General features: G+C 34.0%; 1 protein-coding gene and 1 long non-coding RNA gene across 4 annotated transcripts in view; both read right to left on the bottom strand.

Annotated features, from left to right (window-relative positions):
* cv-c (RhoGTPase activating protein) overlaps positions 1–26,899 on the bottom strand; it is a 512,238-nt gene that overhangs the window by 142,931 nt on the left and 342,408 nt on the right. The window lies entirely within an intron of this gene.
* On the bottom strand, positions 11,319–26,273 carry LOC141457461 (uncharacterized). Its single transcript, XR_012460385.1, has 2 exons — positions 11,621–26,273; positions 11,319–11,551 (listed from the first exon to the last, which is right to left on the bottom strand). It is a non-coding gene; the product is annotated as an uncharacterized lncRNA (long non-coding RNA).

Here is a 26,899-nt window from a genome sequence, read left to right as displayed (position 1 = left end):
TTTTGTTAGCAATGAAAGATTAACAAATCAATTTAAATCGCCATGTAATTTTAAGCATTGTTCAGTTATAAGAAATATTTGAACATCTAGTTTAAGGTAATGCCAAACATTCTCAGCAGAGTTGATGCTATTTGTTTTTCTCTCAGAAAGTGTTTAACATAATTCCCTAAAAATTTAATAATTGATAGAAGCTGTTGCAGTAAATACATTAGGATCGGACTCTTCGAAAAACTTACTGCTTAGCGGAAACTAGTTTTAGTTAGCCCATATCTATTTTTCCAATTAATGCCGTAAAATAAGAACTTAAATTTTAATGTTTTAGATCTACGTCCATTCATTTCATTTCCAACAATCGTGAGTTCTTCTCAATCAACATTTAGAAACTGGTGGCCTCGACTTTAACTCCAGACAAGTTACCCTTAAAATTTCTCTTCCTCGAAGCTTTTAAAGCTCATTTGTCTGTAGGCAGAGAACTCCTCTGAAGGCTGGCAATGCACTGAGGTGAACTTAGATAACAATGACCTTAATGTTGTACCTTAAATTAAAAAAAAGAAAAAGTCGGAAAAAGGCATATTACGGCACAAATGCAGTATGCAATTGTTCTAAAGCTTTAAGTTTATATTTAAACAGGAGATAACTATAATATATAACCTATTAAACCAAAGAAAAATTAGGAACAGCGAGAAAAAGGCTGTGTGTACCAAATCCGAATGTATTGATTCCGAAAGTCACTTGAGTGGAAGAAGTAAATTTTAATTTACACAAAGTCTTTTAAAGAATGAACTTCATTTGAGGATAACCTCCCAGCTAGCTATGTACCTCGTACAAGGAGCTTTATTCAACTTAATTCAATAAAATTCTCACCATCCCATAAGTGGCCCTAAAAAAATATTTCTTTGAAATCGCTACAAATTAAAGTTATTGATCCACTATCTATATAAGCACACTTCACTTAGTTAATATTAAAGCCAAAAAATAGCTAGTAGCCCGGGGATCTCTACTAAATAGCCCATCATTACAGGAACGGGCTGATTATTAATTCTATAGAAGCGGTTTCTTTAATTTCTTAAGATAATTCAATCTGATATACATAAGTGCCTAATTAATTTTAATTATTGAGAAGCCTGTGTTCTCTCCCTTCAACGAGTCTCCCGTTCATCAGTTAATTTGCCAGTTTAATAAAAATGATCATTCTATAAATTTTCTGATTATGAAAAAAAGAATAAGAAAACAAATATTACAGTAATTTGTTACAGATTGGCACCAGTTCCAACATCATATATCATATATCGTATCATCATGTATCAACGAACCACACGTACAGTTTATCGCTTCTTTATTTAATAAATTTAGGCGTCACATTTAACAAATTTTGCCTAGAATAAAGTGAAAACCATTTTCTTCTAAGCGTCCGTCGGTTTCTCTCTCTTGGTCCTCTTCAGTTCTGCGAGTACGGTGGGTTGTAGGGGCATTAACCTCGCTCTTACACTTCACTCAATATATATATTATGCAGACATTCCTACTCGAACTGACACACTTTGCACTTATTGCACGAAGTTACCGCGATACTCTCCCTTCATCCTAATTTTTACTCCATCATAGAAAGCTGCTGAGTCGTTTAACAAAATTGGATCCTTGTTTCAAAAGAATACAAAATACAAATTAACGAATATAAATGACAATAGATCAGCTTCTTACTGTAACGGATTCCCTACCTCTCTTCGCAGTCACTCTGCTGAAGTCGTTCTCGACTTTAGGCTCTACATCGACAAAAGGCAGAATCCTTAAACGACAAGTGATGAACAAACGGAACCGTCTAGTTAAAATGTACAGAAAACAACTGAAATTTTTTAAAAAAATAATCAAATACATGCCGTACAGACTAACGTGTTTGAAATGAGTTATAATCCTAACCTTATCCAATCCCAACAATCGAAAATCCCTTAATATTCATAAATCTTAACGATCCACAATTAATTCAATATATCTTTCCTTAAAAACATCATCATTATCCGCTTTTCAGAAAATTCCAGAGCCTTCATCCTCTCACAACAAGTTCTCTAGTTTTAATCGCCTCTCCATCCCTCATAGACATCTTCAGTTGTGTCATTGTGATCTTTCTAGACATTAATTTTGTTGTGGCAATTAGAGTCCTAATAATTTTCTGTTAACTCTTTTCTTAGCCAATCGAGCTAGCATAACAACGGACACTTAAGCATGGCAGGGTGGAACCTTGGTACGCAAGGTTTCTCCAAAATTCCTCTACTATTTCATCGATTTAGCAGACATGGAAGAGTGTGAAAAACGTTTCTTTCATTCTGTAAATAAACAAAGCTTTTTTATTGCTTAAGATGTTTAAAATATAGAAGGATCACCATTGTTGGGTTGTCTATGTCGTTGTTTTACTTAACTTCTTTTTTTTAAAGGTTATTGTAAATACTATAATTTCATTTTTGAGCTTAAGTTATTAATTCACGTTATTTATTAAAAATATTCAATTAATAATATACTCAAAACATGAAACTAAAATTGTACTTCAGGTATGTAACTTTTTCATTTGAGAATTTTTGTTTTGTTTTTGTGTAAATACATTTCCCAAAGAGAAACATATGAAAATGGTTTTGTAGCGTTGCATCGAATTCATTTATTTTCTTCTCTGTCAACTGGAAACTGGACCGGAAAGGCTGTCAGAACACTGTTTATTTTTTAATCTTTGGAGTAAGTTGTTACGTTAAACATTATTAATTGAAATAAAAAGTAGTGAATAGTTAATCGTCTCTACGTAATTTGTCTTATTAATAGAATTACTTCGAATAGAAAACAAAAAACATGTCTGAAACGCACATAATTTCTATTACCACAGATAGGGGAGAAATTAAATTTCCATGCATTTTACGATTTTTACTGAAAAGTAGTTGAATTTAATAATATAAAAAGTCGCTTTAAAAGTAGCATGTTCGGGAAAACCTCTAAGAATTAAAAGGTACATCTATCCACTAAAAGAGCAGTTCGGGTTTGATGTTCTTCTTCAATTTTGGAATTTTAACTGCATATTTGATTCGTATCAATATGATATAGATGATGAGGCAGCACATTACATCGAAATGAACATTCACGTCTCCTGCGACCCTTAAATGAGTATTACAGGTAAAATATTTCAGATAAAATCTTTTTGGGTCATGGATTTGCTGTGAAATGGGGCCCTTATAATTCCCACAGTAAACAACAGATTATTCGTATGGAACTTTCTGCTCTTAAACACTCTGTTTTACTGAGAAGTATGCTATAGTTTTCTTGAGTAAAGATCCATTAGTTGAGAAGGTATTGAGAGTTGAAATCTTTTTGGGTCATGGTTTTGCTGTGAAATGGGGCCCTTATAACTCCCACAGTAAACAACAGATTATTTGTATGAAATTTAGTACTCTTACACACTCTGTATTACTGAGTAGTATGCTATAGATTTCTTAAGTACAGATCCATTATTTGAGAAGATATTGAGAGTTGAAATTTTTTTGGGTCATGGATTTGCTGTGAAATAGGGACCTTATAACTCCCACAGTAAACAACAGATTATTCGTATGAAACTTTCTGCTCTTACACACTCTGTTTTACTGAGTAGTATGCTATAGTTTTCTTGAGTACAGACTCATTAGTTGAGAAGATATTGAGAGTTGAAATTTTTTCGGGTCATGGTTTTGCTGTGAAATTGGGCCCTTATAACTCCCACCGTAAACAACAGATTATCCGTATGAAATTTTGTGCTCTTACACACTCGGTTTTACTGAGTAGTATGCTATAGTTTTCTTGAGTACAGATCCATTAGTTGAGAAGATATTGAGAGTTGAAATTTTTTTGGGTCATGTTTTTGCTGTGAAATAGGGACCTTATAACTCCCACAGTAAACAACTGATTATTCGTACGAAATTTTGTGCTCTTACACACTCGGTTTTACTGAGTAGTATGCTATAGTTTTCTTGAGTACAGATCCATTAGTTGAGAAGATATTGAGAGTTGAAATCTTTTTGGGTCATGGATTTGCTGTGAAATGGGGCCCTTATAATTCCCACAGTAAACAACAGATTATTCGTATGAAACTTTCTGCTCTTACACACTCTGTTTTACTGAGTAGTATGCTATAGTTTTCTTGAGTACAGATCCATTAGTTGAGAAGATATTGAGAGTTGAAATCTTTTTGGGTCATGGTTTTGCTGTGAAATAGGGACCTTAAAACTCCCACAGTAAACAACTGATTATTCGTACGAAATTTTGTGCTCTTACACACTCGGTTTTACTGAGTAGTATGCTATAGTTTTCTTGAGTACAGATCCATTAGTTGAGAAGATATTGAGAGTTGAGATTTTTTTGGGTCATGGTTTTGCTGTGAAATAGGGACTTTATAACTCGCACAGTAAACAACTGATTATTCGTACGAAATTTTGTGCTCTTACACACTCGGTTTTACTGAGTAGTATGCTATAGTTTTCTTGAGTACAGATCCATTAGTTGAGAAGATATTGAGAGTTGAAATTTTTTTGGGTCATGGTTTTGCTGTGAAATAGAGACCTTATAACTCCCACAGTAAACAACTGATTATTCGTACGAAATTTTGTGCTCTTACACACTCGGTTTTACTGAGTAGTATGCTATAGTTTTCTTGAGTACAGATCCATTAGTTGAGAAGATATTGAGAGTTGAAATTTTTTTGGGTCATGGTTTTGCTGTGAAGTAGGGACCTTATAACTCGCACAGTAAACAACTGATTATTCGTACGAAATTTTGTGCTCTTACACACTCGGTTTTACTGAGTAGTATGCTATAGTTTTCTTGCGTACAGATCCATTAGTTGAGAAGATATTGAGAGTTGAAATTTTTTTGGGTCATGGAGCCATGTACAGTACTCTCCTCTGCGAAAGAAGATTTTTTTTGGCTTTGTGGATCACTTCCGTTGCCTTCTACTGATGAGTGTGTGGCAACTTATTAAAAATCTAGATATACCGAACCCTTTCACTAATTACCTACATGTTAAATCTTGGTGGAAAGCATTCCGGAACCGTCATCCTATCATTGCAAGTAGGATAAGCGAACTGTTTCTTGAGCCAAATTAACCAATACTAGTTTTTAACGTTTTGTATAATGAAGTTTCTCGATAATTGAATGACGCAGATGCGCTAGAAGGTTTGAACGAAATTAAAAATCTCCGGTAGGATAGTTGTATAAGGGCTGATCGACAATAACTGCATGAAAAAGCGTATTTTTGAAATATATTACATTATTTAGGTAGGCCAATTTAAAAACCGATAGTTTTTAATTATGAATAAGACTGATTTTTTTGTTAAAAATCTAAGTGGAACAGTGATTTAGGTATTTTGAATTTTTTAGGTCGTTTCAGGAATATACTTGTTGTCAATCACTGGTCTCAACCCATGTCAAACACTGGTACCACCGATAATTCGGTATGTCAATCACCGGGTCATTGAAATACTTTAAAAAAGTAATAATTTTTGGTTGACATAAAAATCGAATTTACTGAATACATAATGCAATCTAATGGAGCGGCACAATTGTACCAACCAACAACTGGAGCCAAAATAACGGAAGATATTCTAAACAAAACTCGAATTTTTTCTTAAGCTCTAAATTACCGGTCGCTTCACCCTATTTGTTTTGTGTGAGTGCTTTTTTAAACTCATTTTTTGAAAAAAATAAGCATACGCTTAAAAAAAACCTTTAGTCTGTTGTTTATTTTAAACTTCTCTGTCATAAATTTATTTATTTCAAACATTATTCTGAACAAAATTATTATTTAACAGTTCTGAGATCTGAGTATATCTATACCGATTTAAATCTTTAGATCTTTTAAAACGATTCCTCTTTTTTTTTGTGATGGTGCGGATTTCAGCCTCGTCAAATTTGATGATAGGTGGGGGTAGAATGTTGCTGATGGGTATGGCTTACAGCTTCGTTGAACTCGATGATTACCCTCGTCAGATTTGGAGGTGTTTGGATCTGGCACAATTTAGGTGCGCCAGTACCGCCATTTTCCCTCTACTACAATAATTTTCTAATATTAAACTCGAGACAATTACCTCTGTCAAAAGCCGTTCTTCTTTTTTGAAGAACATCTGCAATGGAAATCTGAAACGAAAAGCACTTCTATCTCTTGTAAAAACCAGAGAATAAAACGAAAAATATGCCTTCAATAAAACGCGACAAAAGAAACAAACACATGGTACAATTCACTTAATTTGCATAATGGCAGTAGTTTAAGTTGTGTAACGTGAGAACTGCGGCATGCAGATCTGAATCATCTGGCATATCAAGTGTAACATATCTTTGTTTAACTTCCATCCTTAACAACTGTTTCGCCCACCATTTCTTCACAAAATAATATTTTATCGATTTAAATGGTAGAAGATAATTTAGGTAAACTGTCGCAGAAACTAACGGCACCGTTCTTATGTTCAGTATTTTACTAGTTCCCCATATGTAAGGATTGGTTGACAACATAAGGACGTAATAACAAGCCGAACCAATACTAAAACCAGCTCAGTTCTGTAGCGAACAAAACAAACGTAAGTATAAAAAAAGAAGGAAGCAAAAGAAAGAAGGTGTTTACGATGTTTTACTGGCATAGTGATGACCAAAGTTGATGTTTTCAGATGTAGCCATAGCGGATGTTTGTGGAAGGACCGTTGTCTCGTCAACAAGAGGAGGGGGACAGTCCTGATATGGAAGGCCGCATGCCAGCGACCGCTCATTACTAGCGGGGCCGCAGCAACGGGACTGCCGCAGACGGCCCGGCTCCTTCTACGCCAGAATGGTCTACCGTGCAACCTCAACAATACGCATCTGCATAACGAGTAACTGGATTTAGCAATAAAACTCTCCTCCTGCACATTATAATTGCGGGGAATACATCTGTAAGGAAACTATCTCTCAGATAGTATCACACACATTATGTGAACCTCACTTTCATTCTTCAAGCTATACACGCTGCCGTATGTAAATAAACCAGAGTGGAGCGTTACCCAATGAAAGTGAAATACTACCGTTTGAATCGGGCTTATTAACTAGGAAACAATACCATCAGACAGTTAATTAAATAACCTACAGCGAATGAAACAATATCTGTGATGAAGATATCTAACGTTTTCATGTTAAAAAAAATTGTATTTAATTCTCATACGTCTAGTTCTTACTCATAACTTTCCCAACATTCTAACTAACCAATTGTTTTCAAAACGCGAATATTTGAGTCATACATGACTCTTATGAACATTATACACCTTGCAAACACCATTCTTGCCCAAAAGGGTCACTCTAAACGGTGGACTGTTCTCCCCGAGAATTAATTTTTCTAAAAACATGTTTAAAATAAAAGTTATAAAATCAATGTTTATGTAATGCATTGATGAAGTTACAGAAAATCCCGCGAGCCAATTTCGTGAAAATCTGAATATATACATGCACATATATAAAATTATTCAGTTAAAATGGCATTTTATGTCAATGTAAGGCAATTTTTTTTTGTTATATTTAGGCCTTTCGTTATTTGATTCTGAATAATGTTATGAAGTTGGTAAGCAGAAATGGCACTTTAAACAGATATTTCAATAGAAATATATAAATTTTAAGATACTGTTGTACAATACAATTTTACATTTGAGATTGCTATAAATTGGTACCGACAATTTATGGTTGCCAGAATTTGCCTACTTCAGGCTAACCTTTCTGACTTGGTATTAAGAATGAGAAATCATAGTCTGTCATCGGATATAAATCGTGCCTGAATTCTCAGTATAATACAATCTACAGGGCTGTGACTACACCAGATGGGTCTGAGAGTTACCTCCCACTTATAACTAATATTGTACGACTTGGGACCTAAAAATTGTGATTTTAACGCTATGTTTTTAGAGCAATAAAGCCTCAAATAGGTGTCACGTTTGATCGGACCGGACGAACGACTGGATGCTGAATACTTGACAAAGATCAATATGATTGTCTTAAAGTGTGCCCCATCTCTACGACAACTTTTGGAGATAACCGAAAGACTAGCCTTCTTTCACTCTTTAGTGATATCAAGCGGAAATTACAATAGGATTAATAGGGTAGAAGGCAGTGAAAGCCCCAGACTGCAGTCAAGGTAGTTATAGAAGACTAAATTAAGCAGTATTTTTTCCACAAATTGTTTGGGTTAGGTTCAGCATTGAAGTCAAAATAGAAGCTACGCCTTCGGACGTTCATAAATTAAAGGAATCAAATCGTAAGTAATAAGTTCGAACTTTAAAATAACTGCTGGTATCTGTTTAGATTGTGGAAATTCTATAAGCGTTAATCTCTAAATGCTTTATTTCATATTTTGAGGCTGTCCATCATGGTGTAAGAGCAGTATTTTAGAGCTATTTTGGAGTAGACGTACCACAAATTTCACGCATTGTTAGAAAAGAATTGGGGATGCCAGAAAAAAATTGTAATTGTGAGAGAGAAGTGGGGGTATTAACGATAATAAACTAAAGTGTAATCAGTTCCTGCGGGAACTTAGGCTTCAGGAAGTCGAATCTTGAGTAGATCTTTTATCATTTCTTCAATGCCTTATTAATACAGATTTACTTCTCTATCAAAATTATATATTTTATAAAATTTTGAAAAACAAAGAACTATCCACAATTTGCCACTTTCAACACAACTTAAACATTTAATCAATAGAACTAACTATAGACAGACATACTCGTACTGCTAGGAATAAACAGAGCTATATTCGTCTGCACGCGATCTAATTATAATTGGACATAAAACTGCAGTAAATAAAGCTCCTACACCCCCGACACCACACCAAAATCTTAATTGATGGCTGTCGCAATCTTCGCTTCATTTAAATCGATGAACAAAGTAATCCTTGAAATATTATACCAAACATTGCATGCTCAATGCTAATCATAGTTCAGACTAAATTTTTAACAGAAGTTTTATAAGTAAATACAATAGCTGAACGGGAAGAAAATACATGAAAATCTCTGTTCTGAGGACTTCCAAGGGATTGCCTCCCTGCTTTCGCAAAGGAGTAAACGAAAGACGTACTTTCAGGAGACTAATGATGTAAATGTGAGGTATTAGCGGCCTCTTTTTGGATTTCGGGACTCCAAATTGGAAACTTAAACTATTCGTTCAAGAAGTACTTCATTCTTGTGATGGAAACTGAATAAGGTTCGTGATTTCCTCGATTATTCATAAATATTTTGTTCTTCCTCCTCTATCTTCTTCTGGAACTCAAAATCTGAGACATACACATTCAGCCTCATTAGTAGCTACTTATCATGTGAGCTTAGCCATATCCGCCGGTACATTAACGGTACATTCTCTTACATTCACATAAAGAAAAAAAATCTCTATTTAAGATGGTACTGTGAGCGAATTTTCTCAGCCATGACGATGGAATACATTACAGTAAAATAAATGGTCAGCATGAATTAGGAAATCAAAACCTTCGATAACGCGACAAGTAGATATCGCTAAGAAAGGACCTAATTTAAAACAATCACAAAATTGGACACAATTAAAATAAATTAATAAATAACTGGATAAAGTCGCCCAATGGAATGTAAAAACAGTTTGGAATCTAGGATAGATTTATTAACGAAAACATTCATTAACCAAAATCATATTAATTATTAGGCCCATTCTGAGTAGATGTTTTAAAATTAAATTTAAAAAATATATGTAAGTATATACAGGGTGTCCCAAGCTATATGGATAACGACTTTTTCTCAGAAACTAAGATAGCTAGAAAAAAACTAAAAAATACGTGTTCCCTTAGTTTTTTGTTAGGAATCCAAATTTACTTCGTAAATTTTTTTCGGTGCTTCCAGAAGCGAGGTACAGGCACCAACTTCATTTTTTCAAATAGGAAGGTGCGGTTTTTATTTCAGAAATAGATTCCTCTATTTTTTTAAAGAAAATTTACTTGAACGGTTTTTTTCTGTGAGCGATATTTTACAAGTTATGAATGAAAACATGATTCTAAGAAATTTCAAAATGATAATATTATAACGGTTTTTTGATTGAATAAGAAGAAAAGTACTATTTTATCATAAATTTTACTCCTCATTAATATTGCAGATCATGCTCGAAATGGCCTCCACAATTAGAGATGCATAGACATGCACTTTCCTGCCAATTGCCCCTTACTGCCAAAGAAGTACATTCGGCTTTAACCGAGTTACAGGCATCTATTATTCTCTGCTTTAGTTCATCTACAGATGCAATCCCTGCTTGATTCTGATACCTAGATTTAGAAATGCTTTTAGATAAGCAGAAATAAGGAAAGAAAGAAAAAAGTTATGAATAATCACCTTGTTTTTCAGGTATCCTCAAAGGAAATAGTCCGTAAGTGTCAAATCCGGTGAACGAGATGGCCACTGAATCGTCCCCCATGTCGATATAATACCATGAGGCATGTAAAGAGATATCTCGATAGGCAATTTGATGGGCATGTTATATCGACACGGGGGCTATTCAGTAGCCACCTCTCTCACAGGACTTGACACCTATGGACTATTTCCTTTGGGGATACCTGAAAAACAAGGTGATCATTCATAACCTTTTTCTTCCTTTTCTTATTTCTGCTTACCTAAAAGCATTTCTAAATCTAGGTGCATCAGAATCAAGCCGGAATTGCATCTGTAGATGAACTAAAGCAGAGAATAATAGATGCCTGTAAGTCGGTTAAAGCTGAATCTATTTCTTTGGCAGTAAGGGGCAGGAAAGTGCATGTCTATGCATCTCTAATGGTGGAGGCCATTTCGAGCATGATCTGTAATATTAATGAGGAGTAAAATTTATGATAAAATAGTACTTTTCTTCTTATTCAATCAAAAAACCGTTATAATATTATCATTTTGACATTTCTTATAAGATCATGTTTTCATTCATAACTTCTAAAATATCGCTCACAGAAAAAAACCTTTCGAGTAAAAGTTTCTTTAAAAAAATAGAGGAATCAATTTCTGAAATAAAAACCCCACCTCCCCATTTGAAAAATGAAGTTGGTGCCTGTATCTCGCTTCTGGAAGCACCGAAAAAAATTTACAAAGTAAATTTGGATTCCTAACAAAAAACTAAGGGAACATGTATTTTTTAGTTTTTTTCTAGCTATCTTAGTTTCCGAGAAAAAGTCGTTATCCATATAGCTTGGGACACCCTGTATATTTGTATGTGGGGCCTTTCTCGACATAGCTCAATATACAATACCGTACTCAAACCAATCTAGACTCACCAACTTAAACTGTGGTTTTAACCAAACTTTCAAATTCAAAAATATACTTCATCAATTACTAATTCTCCATTTTATGTCACTAATACTACACTCCATAATGATCTCAAGAACTCATACGTAACTGAAGAATCAAAATCCAGACATAGAAATTTCTTTGCCACTCTACCTTTCAGCACAAATCTTCTTGTTCAAAATCTTGCCTCCACAACGATTTCAGAACAAACTTCCTTGCCGATTGAAACGTTGTTAGCCTCGTGATCATCATCAATTCACGTCTGTTTGGAAAAAATAAAGATAAATGAAACATTCATTTGAGAAATATCATATCTTCGTCAAATATTTACCATTAATACTCGAAATTCAACGACTTCTTCCATCTTGCTTCCATCCTTAATTGCATCTTTATTATATTCATATTTTTTCACTTCAGGAAATAATTCTGTAGTTTAAAGCTCATTCTTTTTTCTTTTGCTTCCTTCGTTTACTCCATTTTTTATCTTTACTGTATCCTTCCGCCTGACTTTGTCTCAGATTTAACTTAGGCTTAGCTAGTTTTTGTGCAACAAAAGTTTCTGAATATTTTTAATCCATCTCCGAATCACATTTTCTTTATCCCCGTTGGATTTAAGTTCTGGAAAATACTTGTAACCAACATCATCATCATTTGGTTTTTCAGAACTTCTTGAAAGTATTAACACATAGAGGAAATTATTTATTTTTGATCTAAAGCGCTACCACTTTTAACTTAGGATGCACCTTTTTTTTCCGCAATTCTTTTTAAATCTTTTTAATCCAAGTGATAATCACTACTTTGCTTCGGACATTGTTTTTTGCGATAATATATAGTTCACTTCAAGCATCCAACTCGGTGTTTTAATTATTTATGATATAAAATTCATATTCCACGTTTCGGTGTAATTTCGTCAAAATACTGAAATTTTTATTAATATGTAAAGGCACTGCTGCTCCATCAATTATATTTTTAATGGCAAAAACAAAAGTTTCTCAAAGTAAGTTTAACTATTAATAAACCTTGAAATTAATGTATCATATTTCATTAAATTATATCAACAAAACAGCCAACTATATCGCATGATCTTTAAAATAAACATGTATAAAACAAACAAACGAAGGTGGAGTTATCTTTATTAGTTATCAGGGTATTAGCCGACCATGCTATCACGGCAAGCCAAGGTGAGAACGAGGCGGCCGGTGAGGGAACCAATTTACTTTACAGCAAAGAGAAAATCCAATATTGTTGTCCCAGATGTAAAGCGCGCTTTAAAAAAAATACCATGTTATAGCAGTACTCAATTTTGGTATCCAAAGTAAGATCTGCAGTAGTCACAGCAAGTAATCCAAATACAAACACACAATCTGAGAGATTTCTTTTTTTCAAAAACCATATTTTCGGAATCATCCACTTTAAAGCTTAAAAAACAAAAATCACAAAGACGGCGAATAAGTAATAATAAGAATTTTATCAACACTTAAAAAACATTGTTAATTTGTAGTACTTTTAATTATATAGGTGTGATTCTTTCTTCTTCGGCAAGGTTTAGACATGATTGGCCTCCACCTCTAGGTGTTTCAACTCATGTTTGCATTAAAATCAAGAGTTCAAGCGAAAGACACAAGAACAAAGTAGTATGATTCCTTCTTTGAGAGCCGATCATTACATAAAACTGAAATTTGGGTCTAATATTTCAATATGGTGCTGAAATGGTAACTGAATTTTTGGTATATTATATGGATTAGGTCTGCCACCTAGTCTACCAGATAGGGTAGTGCGACAGGATAATAGAAGACAACCCAATGGACAACATGTGTAGTCTTACTGAAACTGTTGAAAATAATTTTTTAAATCTTCTTCTTCTTCTTTGCCTAATGCTCTTATGCCTTTCAGCGTCGAGCTTTAGATAACTTAGGCCTTTAACCAACGGATGTACTTGCATTACCTTTTTTATGTATGGGGATGTATGAGGATTTTATGACATTATATTCCCACTCTTTAGGGATTCTTTTACCTACCCATATTCTTAGAAATAAGGTATGCAGTTTTTTAAGTAAGTCCGGTCCTCCATATTTAATCAGCTCCGGATCAATATTGTCTATTCCTGAAGCTTTCTCAGTTTTAATCCTTTCCAGAGCAAACTCCACATCCTCTTCCCAGTTCGTCATCATCTTCTTGGATCTCTGAGTCAACGCTATCTCTAAACGGAGTTCTTCCAGATTCCAACGGGCAATTGCCCCTAAATCTACCTGCGAAATATCTTCTCCAAGTGTCCAGGATCTCATTGCTATTCGACACAATCCTTCCTTCCTGATCTCTGACATTTCTAACTGGCTTGCTCCTTTTGCCTCTCAATGTTTTGGACTATCTACCAGAAGTGCCTTACATTTTCCTGATAGCTATCCTCTAAACCTTTCCCCAATTCTTCTCAGCTTTCCATTTTCGCTTCCCTAACTACTTGTTTTGCCGCGTTTCTACAATTAACATACTCTTGTCTTTCTACTTCATTCCTAGTGTCTATATACTTCTTCCAAGCTATCTTTTTCCTTTTTTACGGCTTCCTTTACCTCCTAGCTCCACCAACTCGTTCTTTTCTGAACTTTACCTACTCTTATAATTCCACATACCGCTTTTGCTGAATCAAGAATAGCTGTTTTAATGCTTTCCCACAAATTATCCAACCCAACATCTTCAATTTTTTAAATAAGACAGTTTATTATGAATTCATCCCGCAGCTCACATTTACACGCTCGGAATTAGAGAAAATTACCTGAATAAATAACCATAAATAGATAAAGTAGAGATAATTGCTCAAATAAGATTAGAACAGTTTACAACAGGAAAATACAGTATGGCGCGGAACACCCTCAAGACTTTTCATATGAAATTTACGTAAAAAAGAAAATGCCTCTAAACAATTTTGTGAGAAACAAAACATCGCTATTATAAACAACAAAATTAATTCAATGAAGTGGCATTTTCGGCCATATTTAATTTCAATTTAGTGTTACACTGGTAATGAGGCTGTTCGTGACACATTAATTAAACTGCATAGCAAAGCTTTACCTAACTCTGCCTCCAGAACTACCTTTAGAAGTGTTTTTAAGGGAAATTAGTCCATATCTGCATGTGTGCGATTAAACTGCACACTTTTAAAGGAAACCATTTTCGACGGAATTTCGAAAAAAAAAGAAGAAAAATGGATTCCTGAAAATGGAACTACCGGTTTTCCAGTAGTTTGTTCTCAAACTAACCAATGGTGTGGTATCATCAGTTCGAAATAAGAAATTTGAAAATTCTACGATTTTCTGTGTTTGTGTTATGCAGGAAAAACACAAATTTTACACCACTTTTTCTGACTCAAAGGACCTCTAAAGGATATTTACGGTAAATACGGGTTTAGGTTTTCGACCGTTTTATGATTTATGATTTTGGGGAATATTGGAGGTGCGATCAATAAATTCAGACACTTTTGTTTCATCTCACCAACGTTTCTGTAAATCTATTACCAGCTTCAGGGTAGTGTAAAATTTGTGGAGTTTAACTTTAAGCTATATCATCTCATAACTATAGATGAAGAAACAAAATATGGTTTTGAATTCATTGACCACACCTTCAGTTAATTGTCCATTACTCTCGCCATTTATAAATAGGAATTAAAACAAAACCTCTACAAGTGGGATAATGATGGTGACAAAATAGAAAGTCTCTTAAATCTCTAAGTACATCAACTCAGATAAAATGAACAATATTTATCTCTTTAATTGTAAACTTTATTATTTCAAAAAGCTGACAGCTGTTTGTTAATAGCGTTAATTTTCATCTTTAATTAACTCATTTTCTTTATTGAAAAGTTGTTTTTTGTAAGCGTGCCTTCTTTTCTTTATTAAAGTAATGAAGTAGTTTTAGTTAAGTATTTATTATTGTCAATATTTGTTAATCTCTTGTATAAATCTATTTTTTAATACATTTCAAGAGCAGAAAATAAATATTTCCTGCGCAAACTTTTTGCAAACAATTTAATACATCCTTTAGTTTCAATTTGTAGTAAAGTGAAAATACTAAAATTTCTGAATAATGAAAATGAAAAAGTGAAATAATGCTGGAATAAATTGAGAAACAACTGTTTTTTCTTTTTCTTTTTTTGGAAGCGAAAAATGCGTAAACTTTTTTTTCACCTGATGCTGACGAAGTTCATGCTCATGAAACAATATCAAAGGTACATAATTTTTACTATTTAAGGAATTCGATGTAAAAAAACGGACAAAACCCGTAATATAAATGGTTGGCCTACAGGAACTAGATGAGAAGAGAGACTTACACACAAAATTATTGGTAAAACATTAAAAAAATACGTAGTACATATATATTATCTGTGGGCTTTAAACTTTATCTCTTTATAAGGGAGATTTCTTAATAAATTATTGTGACAGCCACCATGTCACAGGACTTAAGTGAGACTTTCATTTTTTATGAAACCAACTTATTACTTGTTTATGATTTTATAAATATATATATAAAATTTTAAAAAAAACTTTTTTATACGAAGGATCATAGGGGAGAAAGTAGTTATGTATTTATGGTAAGACTCAATAAACTCTTTCCTGTCCCACACGTCGTTCGTAAAATAGGCGTTACAATAATTTAAAATTTTTTATGAGAGATTATTTTAAAGTAATGATAACAATTAAAATGGAAAATTCCCAAGTGGGACATCTACTTTGTGTTCTTGTGTTGTGTGAGCATTATCTATCTACCTTCGGCCTATAGCACTTCTACAGGACACTCGTGTACTAAGTTGGATGTTCCATGACGCTGCATGTTCATCTACTTTACAAAAAAACCTGGCCTACAAGTCCTGAAAAAGCCTTATTACTGGGAAAGATATCTAAAGAAAACAGGAATGAACAGTACAAGGATGAGGTGCCGCGAAAGGAGATAGAAGTAACAAATAATGACAAGAAGAAGCAACTAAAAATATTTTTTTAAAAAAAAGAAAAGAAGAAGGTCCTTAGATGAATGTCCACCGAGAGAGTTGGCCAGAAATGGTTAAGAAGTGGCAGACCATGAAGGAAATGAAAAGAGGACATCGAAGTGCTGATGGCTGCAAGAAGAGGTCTAAGAGATGGAGAACGGCTAGATCTAGAAAGAAGGTTTAACCTGACTGAAGTAGAGAAAATCTGTCTAACTAGATATAAATAAAATAACTGCAATTAACCAGTTAAGCGTGCAATTTAGTTTTAAAAAATCCCCCCCACAGTGTGCGGAATTAAAATCAGACAATGACGTGTATACACGTCGGAACGCAGGGCAAAACAACCAAAAGTTTACAATGTTGCATAGTCACTGCAAACACTTTTTCTGCAATTTTTGGGGCTTGAGATTACAGAGCATTCTGTGCTCTTTCAAAATCTTGCACCGCATTGCCTAGCTAGTTAACTAGGGACGCAAGAGCTTTTACAAGGAAGAAAAGAGAGCTCTGAATTCTGTGTAAAATGAAATCATGCTCGTACTGAGGTCTGAACCTCTATCTAAGGTAAAAACGGCATTGCACAAGGGTTGAGAGCTTCTATTTGTGTGGGCGTAATTCCCCAGTCTCTAATGCTGAGACCAAACATGTTCCAACCACTTATCATTTGGCTGACTCCCTCCACCCCCTCCGTATAAAATACTTGGCAGTTCTATTGGTAAGATAAAGGAAACATCCCACCAAATAATATTCTTATTGTATTCTATTAAAATTTAGAGTTTTTATAGTTAATGACAATTTTATATTTTTCACAACGCGTATACACGTCGAACGCACCGTAATAGAGATTTGGTTTGTCGTGTATACACGTCGAACGCGCTTAACTGGTTAAAACAAAAAGAAAGTAAAATCACCGTTCTATTAATGTCTTCCGTAAAACCGCTATTTATAAAATGAAAATTAAATAAAAGAAATTAATTTATCCTTTTAAAAAAAGAATCTCCTACTGCATAACATTAAAATAATTAATAATAATATGAATTATTATACATGAGGAGAGTAAATAAGATCGCATTATGTATGTGAACCAGTTATTAATTCCATGCATTTTGTCCATATATTATTATGATAATTAACTAATCAAACCTTGTCCCCACTCCTGCCGGTTGTCTGTAAACAGCTTGATATCGCTCCACCATATAAATTAACTAAATTTGCATAATCATTTGTGAAGTTATTTTTGGAAAAAAATAATAATAATTTATTAATTTTTTTATAACACGAACTGTTAATTATCTTTTAAATAATTAAAGCTAAAAAAGAGATTATATTTATAAGCGTTGGAATTAAGCATATTGTGATTTTTGCTTTAAAGATTGTAGGAGTGGCAAACATACAATTTAAGGAGCTATTTTTGAATCTAAAGGGACACACAAGACTGGTTTAATCCTACCAGGATTGTATCTACTGAAACCAGGAAGCTATCTAAGTACGGAGCACATCTAACTGCACTTCCACATCTAATAGACCATGAGGCTTGAATGGGAAACATGAAATCAAGTATAAACTTGGCCTAGGTGGGAAACAGTAGCTCCGGATTCAATATTATGTAAATATACTTTTTTTTTAACGAAACAAGAATTAGTTCGCACAGTACTGAATGATTAATCAAAGAAGTATCAATTCCACCAGCAATTCCAAAATTTACTGTGGCTTAAATGAAAGGATTTCCGTGCCTAGAACAGCAGAATGGAACCCAAAATGGTCAACTTAGAGGTAGATGATGTGGGCAAGTACTTCAGTTCAATATACCCATACGCATTTACCAACGCTACAACATTCTATCTTTATTCCTACTATATTCTTACACCGGAATAGGAGTAAGCCTCTGCAGTTCTTGGTTACAACATTTTATCTTTATTCCTACTATATTCTTACACCGGAATAGGAGTAAGCCTCTGCAGTTCTTGGTTACAACATTCTATCTTTATTCCTACTATACGTATTCTCACACCGGAATAGGAGTAAGCCTCTTTAGTTCTTGGTTAGAACAGTCTATCTTTATTCCTACTATATTCTCACACCGGAATAGGAGTAAGCCTTTGCAGTTCTTGGTTGCAGAGGATTTGACAGTGTAGCCACTCTTTGAATACATATTCTTCTACCAAAATCTATCGGTCCTCTCTATCTCCTCCACATTTACTTTTGTTTTTTTTAAAGAAAAAGTCCAAAATAAACGCTTTTTAACAGTTCCCCCGTATCTATCTCAAGCAAATTCCTTAAAAAAACAAACCAATGTCAGAGGCAAGAATTAGTTATCTAAAAAGTGCTTCTGTGAAATGAATTACATTCGCAGAAACTAAAATAGAAACAAGCAATGCGGAATGAACATAATTGACCTCCATTGATTTGAGGTTTCTGCCATCTAGAATAAAGACAACTTACTAGTGTAGCCATGATTGATGGTTAAAGGTACCAAAAAAAATTGTTAGATTAGTCACCTGAGAGAGAATATCTAAAATATCAAGTATTTATTGCTTCTTGCCCTACCTGCAAGAGAAAAATTTAAGAAATCAGTTGTCTTATGAACTAAAATGTAGGAAACTCGTCTTTACGTATTCTTGGTCAATAAAAAGACGTTTACTGTGATTCCGGATGGATAATATAAAGTTACGCAAACAATAATTTTTAAAAAAGTGTGAAAATATAATTAATTAGCCATTGCTGAATCTATAACAGTAACCTTTAAGACCTTGTTCTCCTTTAATTTGGAAACCGTCCCTAAATATAACCTCCACAATTATTAATGCTTTAATATTGCAAAATAAAAATGAAGTTGTCGTATTAATAAGGTTTTTATTATCCTCATCCAGCTGTCCTGATAGTCATTTCTCTTTTTTGGGAACATGCTGATTGCGAAGGTGGAAAATTACGGTTCATTTTTGTAAAATACAAACTACATTCATTAATTCATTTTACCAGCCTCTTAAACAAGAAAAAGGGCCCTTCTAAGTGAAACAGAAAAACTAAATTCACTAGAGAAATAAATAAAAACTTTAAAAAAAAATAATAAAGGAACATCCTGGAAATTTTTGTAAGATCAACTACGACTTGGCTGAAACCCACGTGCAATCAATTTGCTTACAGTATAAATCTTTCAATTGTTTTCATTTCCTAATTTATGTAAATACAATGGAAAAATACTTAAATATGAAAAAAACAACTACCGCCGAACCCACCTATATTTACTTTACAAATGGAAATACAATACTACATCCGGTTAAATAGCAACAGTTTATTTATTATACGAGTGGGTAAAATAAGGATCTCTAAAATAAAAACTACATTAAAAAATCCAGGATAGAAATATTGAGCTGTTACGTTTGGAATTATTTTCTGTATAATTTTTGATTTTAACCAGAGACGCCTACAAGGGTTGAATATTAACATTATAATAAAGAAAAATTTTGCTTCCGCCCAGAATTCAGATGTCAGATGTATGCAGGGTGAACCCGTAAGTAATGTACATAGGCCTACTGTGTATGTTGTAGTACATCTAAAATGGAGTTCAATCACTTATTGGCTAACTTCATATTTTCCTCTGTTCTTGAGTGACGTCACTTTAATTTTTGGTCTGATAATGATCACGTAAGGGTCTCAAGAGTTTTCTTAAAAATTTCGATTACTTTTATTTTTCAAGCATTCGGACGAAGATTGAGGCTGTTTAGAGAATAATTTATGCTTCGAAATGGTGTCAATTTTTAGGAAATTTATCTATCTTTCTAACCGTGACATCGGAATCGAATTCGGACTAAAACTTTCTGAGTAATAACATTTTTATTGGAAAAAAGTTATGATTTTAGAAAAAAAAAATTAAAATGACGTCACTCAAGAACAGTGGAAAATATGAAGTTAGCCAATACGTCATTGAACTCCACTTTAGATGTACTATACTCAGTAGGCCTATGGACATTACTTACTGGTTCACCCTGTGTATATTGTTTATTTTAAAGCTTGTTTTGCATTTGTAACTTTAAGCAAAACATAAAGCTCAAATGGAATACCAACTTGCAACTTCCTAAATGAAAATGTAAGACATTTTACTTAAATTTACAAACTTCTTAAATAGATTGTGACGTATAATTGAAATCTCAGGCGATCGGATAATTTTAATTATTTAAAAAAAAATAAGCGACCAAAATGGACTATGGTTTAGTGTTGTGCTAGATTCACAGCGAAGGCAATATTTTTTATATTTTAAGTGAAAATTTTTAAACTTTTAATTTAAAACTTGCACGGCCTTCTAGGAGTGCTTGCGTTCATCACAAGGTGTGATTTTTTTTAGTCTAAAGTATTCCTCTGCCTTGATAGTCTGCCAAGCAGAATGGATTTTTCTGTAAATAATTCATAAGATGATAAGTTACCATAGGATTCTAGCAGTAACCAACGGCCCCCTTCGACCATTCGGAGATTAAAAACACATGTAACCTTCCATAACACATTCAACAGCAGCTGTTAACTGCTAGATATGAACCTTTTACAAAGCACAGCTATTAAACCTGCATTCATATTGGCAGTTTTATATTAAATCATTTATACAATGCATTCAACAATTCAGACGTTGTGAACGAGCCCAAAGCAGACGCAGCAAGCACGATTCTTGGCTTATTTTCTACTGAAATGAAATAAATGGGCGCAAGATATATTAAAAGAAACGAACTAAAATATCAACTACGAAGGTAAAGCTTTGTCTGTTACTAAATCGCCTTTTTTTAGGTCAATCGATGTTAACTGAAGAAAGGAAATCCAAGAAGAAGAAGAGGCAATATTTCTTCATAAGCAAGTACAAAAGGAACTGAAATATGGAGGCAAATATATGTAGAAATGGGCAAAATATATTAAAAGTTCAAGAATGTGAGATTTTTCATCCTAGGACTTTGCCAACAAAGTGTTATACTTCAAAGATTTCAAAGAGCAGCTTGAGAAAATATGTACTGCAAGAAGATTGTTATTATTCGTCAAAGAGGAGCGAAATTTTAAGCTGCAAAAGCCCATCTCGAAGAAAAAAAAAAAAACAAGAACCGTGTCAGACCACGTCTAAAAGTCCAGCCCTGAGCCTGGGCCACCTAAGATTGTTCAACAGCAGCCCAGAACCAATAGAGCTTAAGGAGAAACATCCAAAGTTCCAACATTGTCAGCCTATCTACAATCCGTCATAAGATGGATTAGAGTATCCAGATTAGTCCTCCATCTCAAAAATCTGTCCTAACAGAATCGGGCATGAGACCCATTTTGTAGAAGAGCCTCCTTAAACCAAGGAGCCAAAAACCAGTTTTCTGCAATACTTCTGACGAGAGACCCTTAAGAATCCCGTTAACAATTCTGAAACCAATCTTTTGAACTGACAGCCCACAAGAGCTCATCCATAAGGATCCTGCGAGGTTGGACAAGGCAGGCGAATAGCTGGTTTAGGAGGGTAAGGCTCACGATTGGACTATCCTGTCTGCCACCTCTCTAGTCGAAGAACAACCATAGAACCTCTTTCAGTCAAGAAAATGATAACCAAACCGTGTGGGAGTTAAAACCAGAAAACAAAAAAGCAATCAATTGAAATCTGAAAGTCTTAAAATTTGCACGTTAAATAAACTATTGAAATGCTGTTATGAATAATGGCACTAAAAGTTTTCAGAATTCTATTTCAGGTGTTTAAAGCAACAACTGTACAAATGTCACTCACAGATCTAACATTTAATTTATACTCGTGGATTTAAAATACCGACAAAAATAGACTTAATATTCTTGCTAGAATTGCAATATTCTCTTGCTTTTTCTCTACAAGAAAACTGACATGTTTGACTAATACCAGCAATCTAACAACAAAATGTAATTTAATAAAGTAATAAATAATATAAATAAAATAAATAAATTTAGATATTTTAAGAATTTTAGTTTCACTTTCATACAAAGGGAAAATTTTACACAATTAAGTTAGTTTATAAAATACAAACCATGAGAAAAAGTTGAATAAAAAGAGAATACCTTTAAGAGTACTTTAACCGGAAATTGAGAAGCTGATCAGACCCTTTTTCAACCCTTTAATGAAACTTCAAAGTGAAATGGCGGACTTTAAGTTTAATTATCACGCAGAGAACTTCCAGCTTGTCCGGTTACCTAAAGCGAGTTACAATATATTGAGTATTTATTTTTTGAGTAGTATTAATTTACTTACCATGGCCTCACAAGTGACATTGAGAGGTCCTCTACCAACTGAGGACAGAAATTTCTTTCTTTAGGATGCGTGCAGAACCTTTCGGAAACGAATGATGAGGGCTAATTTCCCAATCGCCTAAACAGTATTAAAGCTTTACCGTATTTCAGAAAATTAATAAGACACGCTGAATGACCCTAGTGACGTGGACGAATCACAATTGTTCGTAGAAAAATTGGATATAGAGAACAATGGCAAGCAAGCAAGGGTTAGGAAGTTTCGAGATTATCTCTTGAACTAGGAACTATCAGTCGTAACGCGATCAGAATTCCGTTAAGAAGTAGCAACAAGGAAGCACACGACTAGCTAAATATTGACCAGATACATAAGATTGTTGGCGAGAAAGTATTATCTCAGACATGGTTAAAGGCAAAGCTGGATCTGTGATGATATAGTACCCGTAATGATTTATAACGGGATACCCACACATTATGGATTTAAAGAAGATCCATTTTGACAACAACCGCCCTTGCTCCTCACCGTAAATGTAAGCATTATGATATGGTGCTTATGAAGTAGTATCCTTATTTATAGAAAAATAGGTTAACAAAACAGAAAACATTGGATGTAGCGTAAGCATACACGTTTTCTTTAAAAAAAAATCAACCTGTCTGTCACCATTAAATTGCAAAAATATTTTCTACTTCTTTCCTTTTACCCTGAAAAATAGGAAATTGATATTTCTTTGGTTATAAAAAATGGAGCATGAATTGAGAATTATAGTAGCAGCACAACAAAAAGTAGAGTTTTTACTGAACTGAAATTAGTTCGTGGGACAAAGCTAGAATAGGCAATAAACGTTGTACAAATTGAACTAAATTATACGTTCTAACCTGCAGCTTAGGCTTAGTTTTCCTTATTCCAAACACTTAATGATATTGCTGAAATCTTGCAATTTTTTATTTTATTTTGAGATTAACTAAAACAAGAGAATTCTTTGGCAAGCCTTGTATTTAATATTTAATAATTGCACTATCTAGGTACCTACTTATTTACAGATCCTTTCGCGCAGATGTTTGCAGACCAACTATTCCATTAATTCGATATAAACAAAGTAAGGAAAGAATCACTCACATGACTCTTCTTTCTAGAAATAATAAACTACATTTAATTACACCTCAGAATACTCAAAATCCAATTTTTACGAGAAAAAATACTAAATTGAAAAAAATATTAAAAACATATTCAGTAAATTAAGTAAACATTAAAAAAAAAAGAAGTTTTTTAAGCTGGGCTTAACGTCTAACTAATTAGTCGCGGACGAAGGCAAATCGTACTTTACAACAAAGTTCTCGTATTAAACATTAATTGAAATCCAAGGCCTAGAACAGGATTCGGAACACAGTACCACAATAGATCTTTGCGGGCCTAGTCTCTAACCGCTCACCAACTGTGGTGACTTCAATAAATTAAGTGTTTAAGGATAAAACCAAAAAATCAGATCGTTAATTACGGTCGGGATTTCTGGTAAGACCCAAAAATATCAAGTTCAGATACCTATAATTTCTGTTTCTGTGATATTTTGTTCAGGCTTACCGACATGTCATTTCCTCACAACCACATTTCGGGCAGACGGGACCACAAAAAAGAATATTTCAAGTGAAAAATCTAATTTAAGAGTTAAAGCTAAGTCTGCTGACTGGACAATGCAGACTTTGCTTGACGTTGATGGCTTGAAGGAGGTTCTTCAAACAGGGTGTACAGGCGTTGAACCATACAGAGGAGCTTCTCAAGCTTGGAGCTAGCTTGTGAGATTGGACTAGCATATGTGCCATGAACCACTGGTTAACTTTGGTTATCTACCTACCTACTTAAAAGCTAACTTATCCTGGCCAAAAATTGAATCGTTGAGACCGGTGATCGTAGAAGATAGGCTGGTTACTTAGATGGAAACAATCTCATTTGAAGCTACAACAATTACTGCTCGGCTAAGAAGAATGCGGGGAGATGCATATTGAATTCTGTTTTATTGAAAGTGTTAAAGTCATTTTTATTAATGACAATATACGTTGATTGCGTCATATGCAAATGGACAAAAACATTATTTTTATTCTATTTGTTTTGGAGCATCGACTAGTACATCCACTAGCGCCCAGAAATATTTTTATTCCACCATAATTCCATTGGTTGTACGGTCAACATGGCTGCAATGAAGACAGAAAGGCGCCCAGGAAGAAAACTATGCTCTAACATTTCCTTAAGTTAAATAATTATTTGAATAATTAAAGTTAATTATGGAAATAACTGTTAAATAATTACCTGAAAGGAATATGTCAAGTTTGGAATAACTGTTGTCCATAATTGAGAGTTTTGCTATTCTGGCGCCATCCAGTTTTTTTTTTTTTGCTCACTCATTAAAAAGCGATATTAAATTTGGAGGGGAAAAAATGCGAGACAATAAAATTACAAAAAAACACGTTATGTACTGACGCGATTGTCACTGAGTAGGAAATAGACCAATCTAGAACTAGAATCTGAATAAACGGTTCTTAAAGCATTCAAAATTAATTTCGACTCATCGCATTTTGTCGCTTCGAAAATTTGCAGACAGTAATCTTGAAAGGTGCACATTTATCTTAAACCTGTGCAGAATATATCCAATTGGATTAACAGTTCACTGATTTCTTTACATTTCTTAAGAAGTGATTTTTTCATTTTGTGAGATTTTCTAAAAATTTCCTGATTTTCCAAAATGGCTTTTATTTTCAACTTTTTTTTTATTCATTTTATTCATGGCTGCCTACTACTTCTGATAGAATCAATTTTTCTCAAAAATTTTGAATAGAGTGGCAAGTAATTTCCCACTAGAGCAATGGTTTTTCAACTTTTCCTATCAAGAAGGGTATACTCGTAATTGATAATTATTTTGGTGACCACCCAGAAGTCTTTTCTATACAATTGAAATGTACATAAATAAAAAATTTACCAAAATTAATCTACAAAAGAGAAGTTACCATTTTTTAAAAATCAAACCTAATCAAATTGAATGACCTTCCACTTGCCGTAAAACCCCAACTGTTTTCCTCAGTTCACGATGAACGTCGCCAGACGTGTCCGAAAAGTGGTAGAAATTATTTATCTTCAAAAATATAGTTTCTTGGCCGCAACCAGCTGTCATAAATTATAAACTTAAAATCAATCCGTCAGCAAATGAAATGAAGTTTTATGTCGTGTCGCAATGCACGTAAAAAAATTTTTTTTTTTTAAACTATTTTACGCGAAAACTTCGCCAAAAAGCTTTTATAATACTTCCGTTTAACAGTTTTTCCACAAATTTGACTTGAATTAGAATTATTATAAGTACAATAAGGCAGTGGATTGCATTTAAATGGCTTTTTAGAGTTAAAATTAAAATGGACATCTATGTCTACGTCATTCGCGAACTTCAATGCTCGGATCACCTTTATGATACAATAATCACATATTAGATTTCCCAAATTTTAACAGGTATCTATTAAACTGGAATGTTTTTAGTAAAAACAAAAGTCGATACTATTCGAAATAGGACTTGCTTATACGAGGGTCGTTTGAAAAGTCCGTGCAAAGTCAGAGAGATAGCACTACTGGCGCGTATCGAGGTTATGTTTAGTTAGTAGCATCTCTGAAAGAACCCACACAAAGTTTCAGCCAGATCGGTCTATTTCTTTGTGTTTGGCATTCGTTTGAATCGAGGAAGTCGAGTGATTTTCAAAAAATGGACGAAAAAGAATTTCGTGTGTTGATTAAACACTACTTTATGAAAGGCAAAACGCCTCAGGAGACTAAAGAGAAGCTTGATAAACATTATGGTGACTCTGCACCTTCGATTAGAACAGTTTATAAGTGGTTTCAAAATTTTCGCAGTGGCCATATGGGCACAAGTGACGCTGAACGTTCTGGACGCCTTACTCCAGAAATCATTGATAAAATCCATGATATGGTGATGGATGACAGAAGAGTGAAGGTGCGTGAGATTGCTAGTGCTGTGGGCATCTCGAATGAACGGGTGATATTTTGCATCAACATTTGGATATGACAAAGCTATCCGCAAGATGGGTGCCGCGATTGCTCACGCTTGACCAAAAACGAAATCGTGTGAAGTGTTGCAAGGACGGTTTGCAGCTGTTCCAGAAAAATCCGCAGGACTTTAAGCGTCGTTTCGTCACTGTGGATGAAACATGGATACATCACTACACTCCTGAGACCAAAGAACAATCTAAACAATGGGTTACCAAGGGGGAATCTGCGCCAAAAAAGGCGAAGACCGTTCCTTCGGCCGGAAAGATTATGGCGACTGTCTTTTGGGATTCGCAAGGAATAATCCTCATCGACTATCTGGAAAAGGGTAAAACTATTAAAGGTGCATATTATTCATCGTTATTGGACCGTTTGAA

The sequence above is a fragment of the Rhodnius prolixus genome, unplaced genomic scaffold, assembly GCF_049639745.1.
Source record: "Rhodnius prolixus isolate KJV_2025 unplaced genomic scaffold, Rpr scaffold_1, whole genome shotgun sequence".
Classification (NCBI taxonomy): Eukaryota; Metazoa; Arthropoda; class Insecta; order Hemiptera; family Reduviidae; genus Rhodnius; species Rhodnius prolixus.
Note: the sequence above shows the minus strand (reverse complement) of the source record. Positions and strands in the feature narration are given on the sequence as shown.